The sequence below is a fragment of the Manis javanica genome, chromosome 2, assembly GCF_040802235.1.
Source record: "Manis javanica isolate MJ-LG chromosome 2, MJ_LKY, whole genome shotgun sequence".
NCBI lineage: Eukaryota > Metazoa > Chordata > Mammalia > Pholidota > Manidae > Manis > Manis javanica.
In genome coordinates, this window is record NC_133157.1 from 11,296,391 (window position 1) to 11,312,717 (window position 16,327).

The 16,327-nt window shown below is 37.2% G+C and overlaps 1 protein-coding gene across 19 annotated transcripts in view; it reads left to right on the forward strand.

The window, feature by feature from the left end:
• STRBP (spermatid perinuclear RNA binding protein) overlaps positions 1–16,327 on the forward strand; it is a 171,114-nt gene that overhangs the window by 34,252 nt on the left and 120,535 nt on the right. The window contains exon 2 of one of the 19 annotated variants that reach the window (XM_073224932.1): positions 4,939–5,052. The exons of 17 other annotated variants lie outside the window; for them this stretch is intronic. The gene's annotated coding sequence lies outside the window, so the exon portion shown is untranslated. The remainder of the gene's footprint in view (positions 1–4,938; positions 5,053–16,327) is intronic. One more of the 19 variants, XM_073224937.1, reaches the window with a different exon arrangement.

A 16,327-nucleotide genomic window follows, 5' to 3' on the forward strand; every position in this document is an offset into this window, starting at 1 on the left:
AGTCCCTCCAAAATACACTGTAGAGATGGTTTGTGGGAGGTAAATTCTCTCAGCTTTTGCTTATCTGGAAATTGTTTAATCTGTCCTTCGAATTTAAATGATAATCTTGCCGGATAAGGTAATTTTGGTTCCAGGCCCTTCTGCTTCATGGCATTAAATACATCATGCCACTCCCTTCTGACCTGTGAAGTTTCTGCTGAGAATTCTGATGTTAGCCTCATGGGCTTTCCTTTGTATGTGATATTATTTCTGTCTCTGGCTGCTTTTAACAGTCTGTCCTTATCCTTGATCTTTCCCATTTTAATTATTATGTGTCTTGGTGTTGTCTTCCTTGGGTCCCTTGTGTTGGGAGATCTGTGGATCTCCATGGCCTGAGTGACTATCTCCTTCCCCAGATTGGGGAAGTTTTCAGCAACTGCCTCTTCAAAGACACTTTCTATCCCTTTCTTTCTCTCTTCTTCTGGTATCCCTATAATGCAGATATTTTTCCGCTTGGATTGGTCACACAGTTCTCTCAATATTCTTTCATTTTTAGAGATCCTTTTTTCTCTCTGTGCCTCAGCTTCTTTGCATTCCTCTTCTCTAATTTCTATTTCTTTTATTGTCTCCTCCACCCTATCCAACCTGCTTCTAATACCCTCCATCATGCTCTTCAACGATTGGATCTCCGACCTGAATTCATTCCTGAGTTCTTGGTTGTCTTGCCGTTCTTCCATTAGAATGTTCATGATTTTTATTTTGAACTCCCTTTCAGGAAGAGTCAGAGGTCCATATCATTAAAATCTTTCTCGGGATTTGTATTAATAATTTTACTCTGGATAAGTTTCCTTTGGCGTTTCATGTTTGTATATGGTGCCCTCTAATGTCCAGAAGCTCTATTCTGGAGCTGCTCAGCTTCTGAAGCAATGTCCGGGGTCACAGGGGAGTGATACTGGTGCCTGGGGGGAGGAAAGAGCTGTTCCCCGCCTCCTGGCTGCTGTGCCTGTCTCCACTGCCTGAGCCAGTGGGCCGGTCACACAGGTATAAGTTTTTGTCCCAGAGCAGCCGGATATGGATCCCTGCTTTCCACAAGTGGCCGGAATCCCAGTCTCCCCAGGAACTCAAACTTTCCAACCCAGTAGTCATGTGAGTCTCATGAAAGCACTATGAAATGTAGGTTTGTGCTCCCAGAGCAAATCTCTGGAGCTAGGTATTCAGCAGTCCCACGCCTTCCACTCCCTCCCTGCTCTGTTTGTCTTCCTCCTGCCAGTGAGCTGGGGTGGGGGAAGGGCTTGGATCCCGCGGAGCCACAGCTCTGGTACGTTACTCCGTTTGGTGAGGTCTTCTCTTTTCTCCAGGTGTATGCAGTCTGACGCGTCCTCTTTCCTGTTGCACCAACTATATTTTCTAATTGTATCCAGTTTTAGGAGGAAGCCTCTGTCTCCTCTCACGTCGCCATCTTTCATCACTGTTGTTTTTTAAAGAAAAATTAATAGATTTGTTATTTAGAGGAGGTTCAGGTTTATGGAAAATTGAACAGATAGAGTGTTTCCATATATACCACTCTCCTTCACTAGTTTCCCCTTATAACGTCTTGTGTTAGTATAGTAAATTTGTTAAAATTGATGGACCAATGCTGATTTATTGATATGATTATGTTGATATGCTTAGTGTTAACTAAAGCCCATAGTTTACATTAGGGTTCACTCTTCGTGTTGTATATTGTGTGAATTTTGACAAATGCCTATGTGTCCACCATTAAGGTACCATATGGAATAGTTTCACTGCCCTAAAACAACTGTGCTCCACCTATTCATCCTTCCCCTACCCGCAACCCCTGGGTAATTACTGATCTTTTTCCGGTCTCTATACAGTTTTGCCTTTTCCAGAATGTCATGCAAGTGGAATCTTATGTAGTCTTTTTAGGTTGGCTTCTTTCATTTAGCAATATGCATTTAAAGTTCTTCCATGTCTTTTAGTGGTTTGATAGCTCATTTTTTAAATTGCTGGATAATATTTCCCTGTATGGATGTATCAGTTTGCTTATTTATTCACCTATTGAAGGACATCTTGCTTCCAGTTTTTGGAAATTATGAATAAAACTGCTGTGAACATTTATGTGCAGGTTTTGTATGGACATAAGTTTTCAGTTCATTTGGGTAAATACCTTAGGAATGTGATTCCTGGATTGCATGCTAAGACTATACTTAGTTTTGTAAGAAACTGCCAAATTTTCCAGAGCAGGTGTGCTATTTTACATTCCTACCAGCAAGGAATTATTTTTATTTTAGCCAGTCAGATCAATGTGTAGTGATATCTCATTGTGGCTTTATGGTTAATGATATTGAACATCTTTTCATGTGCTTATTTGCCATCTGTATGTCCTTTTCAGTGAAATGTTTGTTCATGTCTTCTCCCTTTTTTTCCTAATTGAACCGCTTGTTTTTTGTTTGTTTTTACTGTTTTGAGAGTTTTTCATATATTCTAGATGGAAGTCTTATTGGGTATCTGGTTTGCAGATATTTTCTCTCAGTGTTTAGCCTATCTTTTAATTTTAAATGGGTCTTTCATAAAACAAAAAAAGCTTTTAAATTTTGATGAGGTCCAGTTTATCACATTTCCTTTTATGGATCTTGCTTTTCATGTCAAGTCTAAGGACTCTTGACCTAGCTTTGTGTCCTGAAGATTTTCTCCTGTGATTTTTCCCTCGTAGTTCTTATAACTCTACTTTTGTGATCCATTCTTATAACTCTGCTTTTGTGATCCATTTTGAATTTTTTTTTTTTTTTTTTGGTATAAGATGTGAGGTTTAGCTCAAAGTTCTTTTTTTTCTTTTTTTCTTTGGGTCTGTGGATGTCCTGTTCCTCTAGCATCATCTGTTGCAAAAAGGCTACCCTTCCTCCACTGAATTGCTTGCACCTATGTAAAAACTCAATTGGGCATGTTTATGTGGATCTACTTCTGCATTCTCTATTCTGTTCCATTGATCTGTGTCTGTCTTTTGTCAGTACTGCACAGTCTTGATTGCTGTAGCTGTATAATAACTCTTGAAATTGAGTGGAGTGATACCTCCCCTTCAATTCTTTTTCAAAAATTTTTAGCATTTTAAATTAATTCTTTAGCAGTATATAAATTTCAGAATAAATTTGTGTCTTAAAAAAACCTTGATAGGAATTTCATAAAATCTGAGATCAATTTGGGGAGAATTGACAGCTTTACTGTGATGCATCTTTGCCATTGGATTTTAAGAGATGGGAATGAAAGAGAAGTAGTTCTGTAGAGAAAGTACTCAAATTGCTTAAATTGGACAGAGATATTTGTTTATAACTAGTGAAATGTTAACTTTTTAATCCCTTTTCCCACACAGTTTCTGGTGCTAAAAACACACCATTAATCGAGTAGTAGAAATGGAAGCAATTGCTCATTTATTCCTAAATATATTCACTCAACATCCTTATGAGTATCTGTTGTGGGCCAGGTACTGTTCTAGGCACTGGAATACAGTGGTAAATAAAAGGCAGGGTACTTTCATTGACCTTCTGTTCCTGTGAGGAATTGATAAACAAATAGTCAGGAAATATGTCAGTTAAGTACTATGCAGACAATTAAACTAAGTTGATACTAAAATAGGAGAGTGATGGGGTGGTCTTTTGTTTGGATGATCAGGGAAGGCCTCTGAAAAGATCTCATTTATGATTTATGTTTGTTCTGAATATTAAGAGTCAACTTTAGGGAGAAAACTATTCTATTTGGGCAGGACAGATAGAGCAGTGCAGGGATACAATTGGTATGTGGAAGGAACCAAAAAAGGGTGGGGAGGGAAGAAGGGGTTCAGATAGATACAGAGAAGTAGGTACAGATGAGTTTGGTGAGGCAGGGGCCAAATTAGCTGGGGTTTTGTAAGCCAGGGTAAAGAGTATGGTTTTTATTCTGAGGATGATGAAAAGCCACTGAAAGAGTTTGGATAGGGGAATGAAAAGGTTTGATGTTTAAATAATGACTCAGTTATTGTATGGAAAAAGGGTTGTGTGTAGGGATCAGAATACAAGTGGGAAGGTGAATTAGGAGGCTATTTCAGTTCAGATGAAAGATGATGCTAGGAAAGGTTTCAGGGTATATTTTGCAGTTGATAGGGTATGTTGACAGTCTGTATGGCAGGGCTGAATTTTTTCCTTTCAATAAGATAGTTAAAACTTGGGAGAAGAGTAGGTTTTGAGGAAAAAATCAGTTTTGTCTTGATCACTGTTTTCAGTAATGTCAGTCTGCAATGGGTAGACAGTCTAGATTCCAGCTGAAGGCCAGGATTATAGGTGTAGTATGGTGATCTGTGTGTACATAGACATTACTAAGAGTCATAAAATGTGATAAAAGAAAAGAGGGCCTAGGACAGAGCCTTGGAATTCTGGGACATTATAAGGTCTGAAAGAGGTGGAGGTAGGGCTTGTAAATACTGAGAAGGTTTAGCCACTGGTGCCTGGCTCTTTTTAGTTTGCCCCCCTTGAATTCATAGACTTGATAACATCAGAGAAAATGCAGTATGCCTAGATTTTGATATGGTGGGCAGACAATACTTGAAATTTTTATATGTAACAATGTAACGGTTTCATTAAGAAAGCACACACACACACACACACACACACACAGCAGGTGAGTACTCTGTCTGGGTCTAGCTTAGTGCTAAAATTGGGGGAGACAACAGAAGTGTAAAATAATAGACCTTGCTTTCATTGAACTTTTATTAAAAGAGAATTTAAAACAACTGTAAAGAAGTAAAAAAAAAAAATGTGTCGACTATGGTAGTTGGGGAGGATTTCTTGGAAGGGTTGCAGGTTGAAAACTGAGGAGGACCTAAATAGGCAGAGAAGAGCAAATGCACATAATAGAACAAGGTATGGTGGACAGAAAATTGGCTTTTCACTAAGAGAACCTGGTTTGAATGTGGGCCTTATCACTTAACAGCTTTGTGACCTTGGTGAGTCGCTTTGAGCCTGTATCCTCCTGGGAGCAAAAACTTGCTTGCCTCATAGAGCTGCTGTGAAGATGAAGACGGTATGAATTGCTTCAACTGTAATGGTAATATACTAGTTCTCATGGTGGAGGCTGGTTCACATATAATCATTTTATTAACATGCTTCCTAAGTTAACATGTTTCATTTTGTACTTTGTATTTATCAAATATTGTAAATTTCTATTACAATTATTTACTACCTTACTGTGAGGCATTCACTAAACCTTCGATGGCAGTCATTATCACTGCTCTATTCAGGCTCTAAGAATAGCATAGCAAAAGGGGATGACAGTCTCTGCCCTTCCCTGAGTTTTGCTCTCCTCTCTGTGGTGTTGTACCCATAGGAATGCAAGGCATTCAGTGCCCAGATACCTATATTTGCGGTATGGATACAAATAAAAAGGTCAGGATAGGTGTCTTCATTGAGCATCATTGTGGCAATGAGACTAAATGTGGCCCAGGAGAAAAAGGTAAGATGTGGATAGGCAGGGAAGACAGCCTAGGCATTCCATACTAAGAGGGCTTTTGTTTTGTTTTATGTATTGCTTAATTTTAGGGGTAGCAAAGCATAACTGTTACTGCCACTTCTGAGGAAATAATTACTAATATTTAAAGATTCTCGTTCTCAACTTCTGTAATGTTATAATTGAATTTACCTTTCCCCCTGTACAATATATTGACTTGTGCCTATTGTCCAGATGGCATTGTATTGTAGTTTATTTTTGGAGTGTCTTTTTAAAAATGTGGAATTGCTTTTATGATATACGTAGGTTTAATGTCTGTTACAGGTTTTTACTTTTATGTGTATAAATAAGAAAGCTCTTCCTATTTTATGCTGTAAGATTCACTGTTAGGCAGGGTAAATTTCTGAAATTTGCTTGGGTAGTCTCTTTTCACATTTTTATATTTGGGTCTCAACTATTTATAAATTCCTGTGCCTATGTGGGATGGTAGGATGACTCTTTCTTTTGGAAAACAGTGCCGTCAGAGTCCCTGTACAGCCTGTGCTGAAATTGAGTTGTCTTAGTACAATGCCCTGTTCTCTCTTGGTTACTGTAATGATTTGTAAATAGCCAGACCCTAGGTCATGCTTCCTTTGCACAGCTGTCTTTCTACTTGCTGGAAGTTATTAGATGCCCTTACCTTGCCTTTAAGGGAATCTAGGTTTAATTGCATATTTGCTAGAATACTTTGCACCACTAGCTAGGTATAGCGAATCTTTGATAGCATTCCACTAGCCTTCCTTATTATAAGATACATGATCAGCTCAGTGAAATTGTGCAGTATTAAGATGAATTTTATAATTTTAGTAATAAAAACTAACATTTACTGAGTGTTCTTGTGCCATATATTCTGCTAAGCAGCTTTAAAGCATGGAATTTTTTCATTTAAACATCACAGAAACTCAATGAGGTGAGTATTGCCTTTTATTCTCACTTTGTATTCAAGACAGAAAGTTGATTTTCTATTCCAAACTTACACACTTAGGAAGTGATTGGAGCAGGGATGTAAACCTAGACAGTCTGATTTCAAGGTCTGTTCTCTTTTCCACTATGCTTTACAGTCTTTTCAGATAATGTCTTTTTGGGAAATTGTCACATCTGGCATTTTTTTTTTTACCTTTTATGTGTTACTTTGTATGAGAATGTTAGAAGTTAAGTTGCCATTATGGATTTTATTGCTGTACCTATCACCTTTGTGTTAGGGGCTAACCCCAGCTGCTCATTAGAACCCTGAAATACATTGGCTAAAATCCCAAAATAAAGTGCACAGTAGTTCAGAGCAGGTATCTACATCAGCCTGTGGCTCTCCTTTATATAAGCATTTAGGGCACCTTAGGCATTGTGGCTTATGGGGATTTTACCATCTTCAGTGCATGGCTTCCCAAGGTTCTTGTTCAAAGTGTAGCACAAGAGATTTTCTCATAAGCAAGTGAAGTGAAAGTTGCAAATATAATTCTGCTGGTTTCTGTTGCTGAGGGCTTAGTTTCATTGTGTTATCTAGCTGCAGAAGAATTGGGAAATGTAATGTCTTTTCGCTTTGCTGACACTAGGAGGTAAGGTGTTCTATAATATTTTGAGTATTTCATCATTGTTGAAATGTTCCTAGGAGTCCATTTTCAGCTACAGAATGTAAGGGTGGGGAGCCTTATCCTATCAATAGCTCTCTTTTGAAGAAATAGAAGGTGGGTTTTGGTGGACAGTTAGCAGTCTGGTCACAGTTGTAATGCTGTAGATTTCAGTAGGAGTGCTAGAACAGACCAGTGCTACATTTACAAAGTCTGATTGCACACATTCAACTCTTGATTATTGTAACAGTCCTGTGAGGTAAGTAGATAAAAGCAAGTAGTGGTATTCCCATTGTAAACAAAAGAACAGAGACTTGAGTGATTCAACATTGAAGGGAACCAGCTAGGAAGTTGCAGAACTGGGACTTAAGTTTAGATCTCATGGCTTCAAAGTCAGTGCAGTGTGTAGAACACAGTTTTTTGGGTGCAGAAAATTCTATCCAGCAGTTTTTATCCTTCTTTTTTATGTCATCACTATCACTACTTTTATATATTTCCTTAACAGTGTGTTCAGTACATTACTGATGTGCCCAATATACTGACAAATTACTGGCATCATTTGATCTTATTTTGAAAATTCAGAAAGTACTTTAAGAACTTGCATTGCTTCATAGTCATCATTACATTCATAAATGACATCCTATATTAGATATGCCATTTAATGGAATACTAGGCAACAAAAGATTTTATTCTCCTTTGAAGTCGCATTGTATAGTTTCATTTCTGGTAGATAAAATGATGCGTAATTGAGCAAAGGAAATAAAAAAATTGCAGCAGTTTTCTCTTAGTAAGTAAAATGTGTTTCTTATGAAATGCAGTGTTTATCTATGTAGTTTCATTGATAATTTTGCTGTACTTTGTGGCAAAAACTGTCTTAGTACATGCTATTCTAGAAACAGGGAACCTTTTCTGTTTTATAGCAGCTGGAGGAGTCCTTCCTTTCTCCTTGCTAACACTAGGAGGTGGTAAGGTGCTGTGCTTTAGTATTTTGAGTATTTTTATCAAAGCTGAAAGTCTTGGAGAAGTGCTTTATCAGAGAAAGAGTTTGGTAATCTGATTTACGGATTGGAAGCTGTGGACTGTGGCAGAATGTTAAGTATTAGTACAGATGGATTATTAATTAATACAGTTGGAGACTACTTACACATTCCATTTTAATATAACAAGGGCAGCAAACTCATTCTGTTGACTTATTTTTGATTATCTTGGAACCCTATTTTGTTGAGCACTATTCCTAAATTATTTCAGAAGAGGTAACTTTGGTAGAGCTGAATTTTCATAGATAGAAATAGCGTAATTTAAAGTTATTTTCGGTATAGCAAACTACCCTGTTGACATTCCTTACAGCTTTAGTTTTGCCATGAAAGGGACAAAGTTCAGAGAAAGAAATACTATCTGTTTTATTCTGGTTGGTGACTTAGAGCTTTCTGGGATAATTGTATTTTGCTGGAGTTGTATCTTAAGTGCTGTACTCTTTTCTTAGATTTTTAGTTGTCTGACAAGATATCAAGAGAAATATATTGGTTGCATCTTGAATTTGCTGAAGCCTAATTGAGGTCTTTATACAACACAGATTACCATTCTTTGAATGCTTTTGGAAGAATAAATAGTTACCCAGATCTATAATCTGTTATTTCAGTACATACACTCTGAATTTTAAAAAATAGGCTAAAAATAGACAGTATTTTTAGAAGAGGTTTATCCTCCAACTTCTGTAGTTTTGAACTACTCACTTTTTGGAAAAGGGCATGTAAAATTTTGGCCTCCAACCACAGACAAGGAACACAGGCAAGTGTTCTAAGATTGTCAGTGCCTCTTTATTTGCCTGAAACTATGAGACTTTGAGGCCATTTTGATGAAGTTCAGTTACAGTGAGTTATAAGGTATGCTGTTTGAATCCTGGTCATAATGTGTGATTCTTGTATTCGCTTGTGTTTATAACTTGAATGTCTAGTACGAAACAAATTAAAGCAGTTGGACAAATAAAAAAGATTTAGCTGAGATGAGGCACTTTAGGTGATATTACTCTTACCAAAAAAAAAAGGAAAAGAAAAGAAAAGAAAAGTAAGAAAAGGTCTAGGATTACAAAGGAGGATAGAAATAGCCCTGGACTAACCAGTCAGTCATGAGTCCAGGGTTTGAGTCTGGGCTTGCTAAAAAGTTAATTTGGTGACTGTGGGCAAGATACTTCACCCCTCTGGATCTTAGTTTTCTCTTAGAAATAAGGGTCTTGTATGAGTCTTTTGACCGGTTTTAACGGTCTGTTGTTCTCTAGTTCTTGTCTCTGATTTCTCCCTATTCTCCTAGTGAGTGTTTTTGTCTTGTCAAGAGAAAGTTAACAGTAGAAAGCTGCTAGCTCTTTTTCTTTTCTTCCAATGAATGGTCTTGATAATGGAAAACATGATTTGAATTATCCTATCTAACTTAATGTGTTTTCTGAAACTACTTTTAAAGGAGGCATGAAATTGAAAGTATTTAGTTTTACATTTTAATTGTACCTTACTGCTGTCACTATAAAACAAGCATGTTTTGAAAACTATAAAACAAGCACTTTGAAAGACAGAAAAAACACTTTGAAAACCTAATCAGTGAAAGAAAATCACCTAGGTACCTATTGTGCCCATTGAAGTCCTTTGAATTTCCGTTTTAAGGCAGAAGGCAATAAAGTCAGTTAATGTTTGTGAATGGACCTTTTCCATATAAATCAATATAAATAAATACATTGCTGGGACATTTTTCTCTAAGCATTTTATTAATAAAAAAGTTTCAACATGCAAAAAGTTGAAAGAGTTGTACAGTGACTACCTATATAATCTACAGTTAGTTCAAGTTCAACAATTAACATTTTATTTGCTTTATTAAATGTCCATCTATATCGACCCATCTTATTTTTGGTGTACTTCAGAATAAGTTGCAGACATCTATGTAGTTTACCCTTAAACACTTTGACATGCATGTAGAGTTCAGTACTTGCTTACACTTTTTTAAGATAAATTTTCATATGTAAAAATGCACAACTCTTCAGTATGCCACTGATGGCAGTCATTGAGCACCTGACATTTTTCAGGGTCTGTGCTAGCTGGCAGATAGAGGGGTGAAGATGACACAGCCTCTGCCTTCATGGTGCTGGTAGGATAAATAGGAGAGAGATGTGTAAGAAGTAAATTCAGTATTGTACTTGGACATTTTGTTGCAAATAATGGAAACCAGCAGTATCTGAAGATAGAGGTCTTGCTTTCAGAACTTAGGGCAGGAATTCAGGCGGGCTTTAGGGAGGACTGGAAGGCCCACAGGACTGTCTCCTCTGTTTCATTCTACCCATCTGTTTTTTCTTCTCTCTTTATAGCTCTGCTTCCTTCTCTTTGTAATACATATGGTAGAATATGGCTGCCCTCCCCACACTCAGCTTTTTTTTTTTTTAAACTAACAGTTCTTAGCCACACAGAGACTCCAATTTTTTGTGTGTGTGATATTTATTTATTTGTCTGTCTGTCTATCTATTTATCTATCTATCTATCTATCTATTTATTTATCTATTTATTTTGTTAAGGTATCATTTATATACAATCTTACGAAGGTTTCACGTGAGCAGTATTGTGGTTACAACATTCATCCATATTATCAAGTCCGCCCGCCCCAACTCCATTGCAGTCATTGTCCATCAGTGTAGTAAGATGCTATAGAGTCACTATTTGACAGAGACACCAATTTTTTTTTTTTTTTTGAGAGGGCATCTCTCATATTTATTGATCAAATGGTTGTTAACAACAATAAAATTCAGTATAGGGGGGTCAATGCTCAATGTACAATCATTAATCCATCTCAAGTCTAATTCTCGTCAGTCTCCAATCTTCTGAAGCATAACGAACAAGTTCTTACATGGTGAATGAATTCTTACATAGTGAATAAATTCTTACATGATGGCATTCATCACAGAAACTTTGGTTTTGATCACGCATTATGACCTATAAACAATCGGGTCAAATATGAATATTCGTTTGATTTTTGTACTTGATTTATATGTTGATCCCACATTTCTCCCTTTATTATTATTATTATTTTTATTTTTAATAAAATGCTGAAGTGGTAGGTAGATGCAAGATAAAGGTAGAAAACATAGTTTAGTGCTGTAAGAGGGCAAATGTAGATGATCAGATGATCAGGTGTGTGCCTATGGACTAAGTATTAATCCAGGCTAGACAAGGGCAGCAAAACATCCATGGATGCAGAAGATTTCTCTCAAAGCAGGGGGGGTCAGAGACACCAATTTTTATTTCAATTTGAATTCTAAATTTCTGGGAAGTAGAATCTGATTGGCGTAACCCTGGTTCAGTATGCTTGAGGGCAGGGTTTTGAAGTATATACCTCCTTTTGGAAGCCTGCTTTTGTGGATGGAGCCAAGTAGAGAGGATAGAAGAGACAGTTCCCAGGGCTATATTGTAAGTGAGGCTGACACTGAAAAATGTTTCTAACTATAAGTGTGATTAAATAATTCTATAGACAAGAGCAGGGTACAGAAATAGCATAGAGAGGGAATGAATCACTATTTAGGGATGGAGTGGAGGTCAGGGGCAGCTTTCTGGAGAAATGGGCTGAGTTAGTTTTTGAAAGATAAATTCAGTATGGCAGAATGAAGGAAGGATAGGCCAACAGAAGAGCAGCAGTGGGAAGATAAGAAATGGCATAGTGTATTTAGGTAAATGTAAGCACATTAATACATTTGGAGGAAAATTTTGTAAGTGGGGCAGGTTTTTTAGAGGCGCGCGCACACGAGAAAGGAGAGAGAGAGAGAGAGGAGAGAGAGAGCGCTAGAGAGAGAGATCTAGAGAGAGAGATGGATATCAGGGCCAGTTCATAGAGAACCTTATCTTGCTGAGATATGGGAAGCCAGAAAGAGTAGGTGACAAGCAGATTTGTTTCCTGAAGAGATCATTTCATTGGATGAACTAGAGGCAAGTTCATCTTCTTGAGAGTCTAAACTAAGAAAATGGAAGTGAAAAGAAAGACAAATATGTAGGCAGAAAAATCTTCAGTACTTGGAATTTATTTGGATGTAGGAGGAGGCTAAATCTTAAGATGATGCCCCCTGATCTTTTGACCAGAGTGACTGGATGCATTGGGATACCAGCCAAGATAAGAAATACAAAATACTGAGGTGCTTTTAGTGGTATAAAATCTTGATCTGGCTGATAATTGCAAGGACATTTTTTTAGGACTCTTAAATTGTGCTTATAGGTTTATGCATTTTCCTGTATGTAAATTATATTTCACAATCTAAAATGTTAAAGAACAAAAAGAAATACAGGAGAAAATACATTTGGGGAAAAAATGCTGACTTTAGGATTAGACATTTACATTTGGGGTGTCCATGCAACCCTCCAGATGGAGATGTATAAAGGGCAGTTAGATATGACATCTGAAGTACAGAAGAGAAGTATGGGCCACTGACACAGATGAAAGGGTTAGATAGGTCTAATTCTCAAATCTGGCTGTATATTAGGATCTTTTGGGTAGTTTAAAAAAGTACTGACAACCTAGATCCCACCCCAGACCAATTAAATCGGTTTCTGGGGGTGTGAGGGCACAACGTCTAGCTTGTGCTTCTTATTTTAAGTCAGACATGAGAACCACAGGGTTACAGGAAGATCACTTATTTCCTACATTCTGTGACTGAGAGGTGGAATTGTGGAAAGAGGATTTTGTAATTACTTTAGAACTCAGTATAGGTTTATCATTTTTTTTTGGACAGCATTCTTATGCCTTGTGTTTCCCCCCATTAATACCTGAATTTTAAAAAGTATGCTTTTTGTTAAAAATAATTATTCTTGAAGAAAAATATGTGAAGATACAAGCTGTTTTAGTTAAAGCAGTTATAAATCACAGGCTTTCCTTTGATGAAATGGCTGTATCTTCCCTTCCCTAATTTCAATGACTTTGTATATATGTTTCAGTGACAAAGTATATAGTCTTTGTAGCCAAACACAGAAAATTGTCTCATCAGCTGCAGTGTCTCTGAATAGTAAATATGAAGGACAGTGGCTGGTAAATAAATTGTGTGTGTGATGTGGTCTGAGAGCTGGACATCTGTAAAAGGTACTCATCTGTCTTTTCGTTCCCTTACTGCATGGCTTTGTAATTTATCAGGGCCCTGTATATGTCAATAAGTATTTATTAGCACCTGGGATATGCCCAGGAGTATATTAGGAAATTAATGTAAATTACTAAATGAATAAATAGATAAAAATATATGGGACTTGGCACTAGACCTGGCAATGTTTGAGTTGGGGAAGGCATATAAATGAGTCGAATCTAAAATTATTTGGTAATTGTAAGAATCCATTTGCTATTCTGAAACTGGAATGATTTCTTGGGCTTGAGCATTGAGGGGTGACTTATATACAAATTATTCTTCTAACATACTGGTCTCTAGTTACTTGAACTCTCCCCCTCTACTGATGTTGTTTTCCATGGACCTCCAACAGATCCATCGATTCTACCACTTTTTCATTGTCTTTTATCTTCATGATGTTCTTAGCCCTTTCTTACCCAGTTTAAATTCCAGTCAGTCACTACAAATTCCTCCACATATACCCTCAAATCCCATGCTCTTTTTGCTTTATTATACTTAACTTGGCAAAACTTATAATGCTGGTTCAGTCTAACTCTCCTCCTTTGTATCTGTACCCATGCATCTGAACATAGCTAGAAAATGTGTCTGAGTTACACGCATACACACACACTCCCACTCCCTCACACCCATGCTGACTGATCATATTTTTAAATTCATGACCTTGAAGCTTAAGTGGGTTCTTCATGCTGCCAAGCAATTACACATACCTAGCCCGTTCATGCCTGTCATTCTCCTAGACAGCTCTTTTGCACATCCCCTTTCCCTTTGAACCCTTAAACCTTCTCTCCCATTCAATTGATGGCTCTGCTTCCTACTTCACTAAGAAAACAGAAATATTCTGTACCTATGCATTCGACTCTCACTCCTGTTAATCATAGATGAACTATTTGTGTAGCTATCAGAGACAGTTCCTTCACTTGTGTACTAGATACTATCCCCTCGGCTATTCAAGGATATTGCTCCAAGAATCCCCCCACCTATGACTTTCCTTTGTCACTATTTCGTTTTCTTTTGGATTGTTAATCAGCATATAAACATTATTTTTCCCCACTTTAAAAATACTTTGTCTTGACCTCACTTTCACTGCCAGATACTGTCCCATTTATTTGCCTTCTTTCATAGCAAAACTTCTGAAAAGAATTGTTCAACTGTTTCTAATTTGTTTCCTCCCATTCTCTCTCTTCTGATGTCTTTTTATTGAGATATAATTTACATACCATAAAATTCAGCATTTTGAATGTACAGTTCAGTGGCTTTTAGTATGTTAACAAAGTTGTGCACTGTTGCTGCTAATTCTAGAACATTTTCATCACACCGTGAGAAACCCCATTCCCCTTAGAGTTACTGTTCTGTCCCCCAGTCCTTGGCAGCTGCTAATTTACTTTCTGTCTGTATGGATCTGCCTTTTCTGGACATTTCATATAAATGGAGTCATACAGTATGTGACCTTTTGTGTCTGTCTTTTACTTAGCATAATGTTTTCAAGGTTCATAAGTATTGTAACATGTATCAGTACTTTATTCCTTCTTATAGCTAAATAGTATTCCATAGTATTCCATTGTATGAATGTATTGTATTTCCTTTATCCATCAGTTGATGGATATTTGGGTTTCAACTTTTTGGCTGCTGTGAACATTTGTATCCAGGGTTTTGTGTGATACATGTTTTCAGTTCTCTTGGGTGTATACCTAGGGATAGTATTGCTGGGTCATATAGTAACCTTAGGTTTAACATTTTGAGGAACTCTCAAACTGTTTTCCAAAAGACTGTATTTTACTTTCCCACCAGCAATGTATGAGGGTTTCAGTTTTTCCATCTTGTTCTCTCTTAAGCCAATTTAATCAGACTTTTATTCCTACTTTTCAACTGAAACTACCCTTGACAAAGACATCAGTAACATCAAGGTACCTAAATCAAAGTTAATTCTCAGTTCTCATTGTGTTTAACCTATAAACATTGCTTGACACAATTGATTATGCATTCTTCGTTCATACATTTTTTTCACTTTTGGCTTCCAAGACATCATACATTCTTGCCCCACCCCCTCAATTTTATTGGTCAATCCTTTTCAGTTTACTTGCTGTTTCTTCCTTTCTCCATGCTTTTTAAAGTTGGAGTTCCCATTGGGGATCTCAGCTATACTTACACATTTTTTAATACTACCTGTATACTGGGTCCCAAGTTGGTATCTCTAGCTGAGATCTCTTTTTTTGTACTTGAAAGCCATTTATCCAGCTGCCTACTCAACATCCTCACCAGGGTGTCTGATAGATATCTTAAATGGAACATGTCTAAAAGCAACCCCCATTTCCTGTCTTCATAATGTGCTTCATCCATAGGTCTCCCCATTTCTGATAATGAAAATTCCATGCTCTAGTTGTTAAGGTCAAAAACCTTGCCGCTATCCTTCACTCCTCCTTTCTCACATCCCACATCCAGTCTTTTAGGAAGTCCTGTCGGCTCTCCCTTCACAGTCTACACAGAGTCCCAACACTTCTCACCACCTCCACTGTTGCCATCATCATTTTTTTAAATTGAAGTATCATTGATATACAATCTTATATTGGTTTCAAATGTACAACACAGTGGTTCAACAGTCACTCATATTGTTAAACCCTCATCCCCTCTAGTGCAGTTACTATCTATAAACGTAGAAAGATGTTACAGAATAACTGACTATATTCTCCATGCTGTACTACTGTTCCGGTGACCACCTTACACTGTGATTGTGAATTATGCCCCTTTATCCCCCTCACCCTCTCCTCCCACCCACCCCTTAGTAACCACTAGTCACTTCTCAGTATTTAGGAGTCTGCTGCTGTTTTGTTCATTTTGCTTTGTTTTTATATTCCACAAATAAGTGAAATCATATGATACTGTTTTTCTCTGTCTGGCTTATTTCACTGAGCAAAATACTCTAGATCCATTCATGTTGCAAATGGCAGGATTTCTTTTCTTTTTATGGCTGAATATATTCCATTGTCTATATATTATACCACATCTTCTTTATCTATTCATCTATTTATTGATGGACACTTTGGTTGTTTCCATATCTTGGCTATTGTAAATGTGGCAATAAACATAGGAGTGTGTGTATCTTTTTTGATCAGGGATTTTGTTTTCTTCAGGTAAATTCCTACAA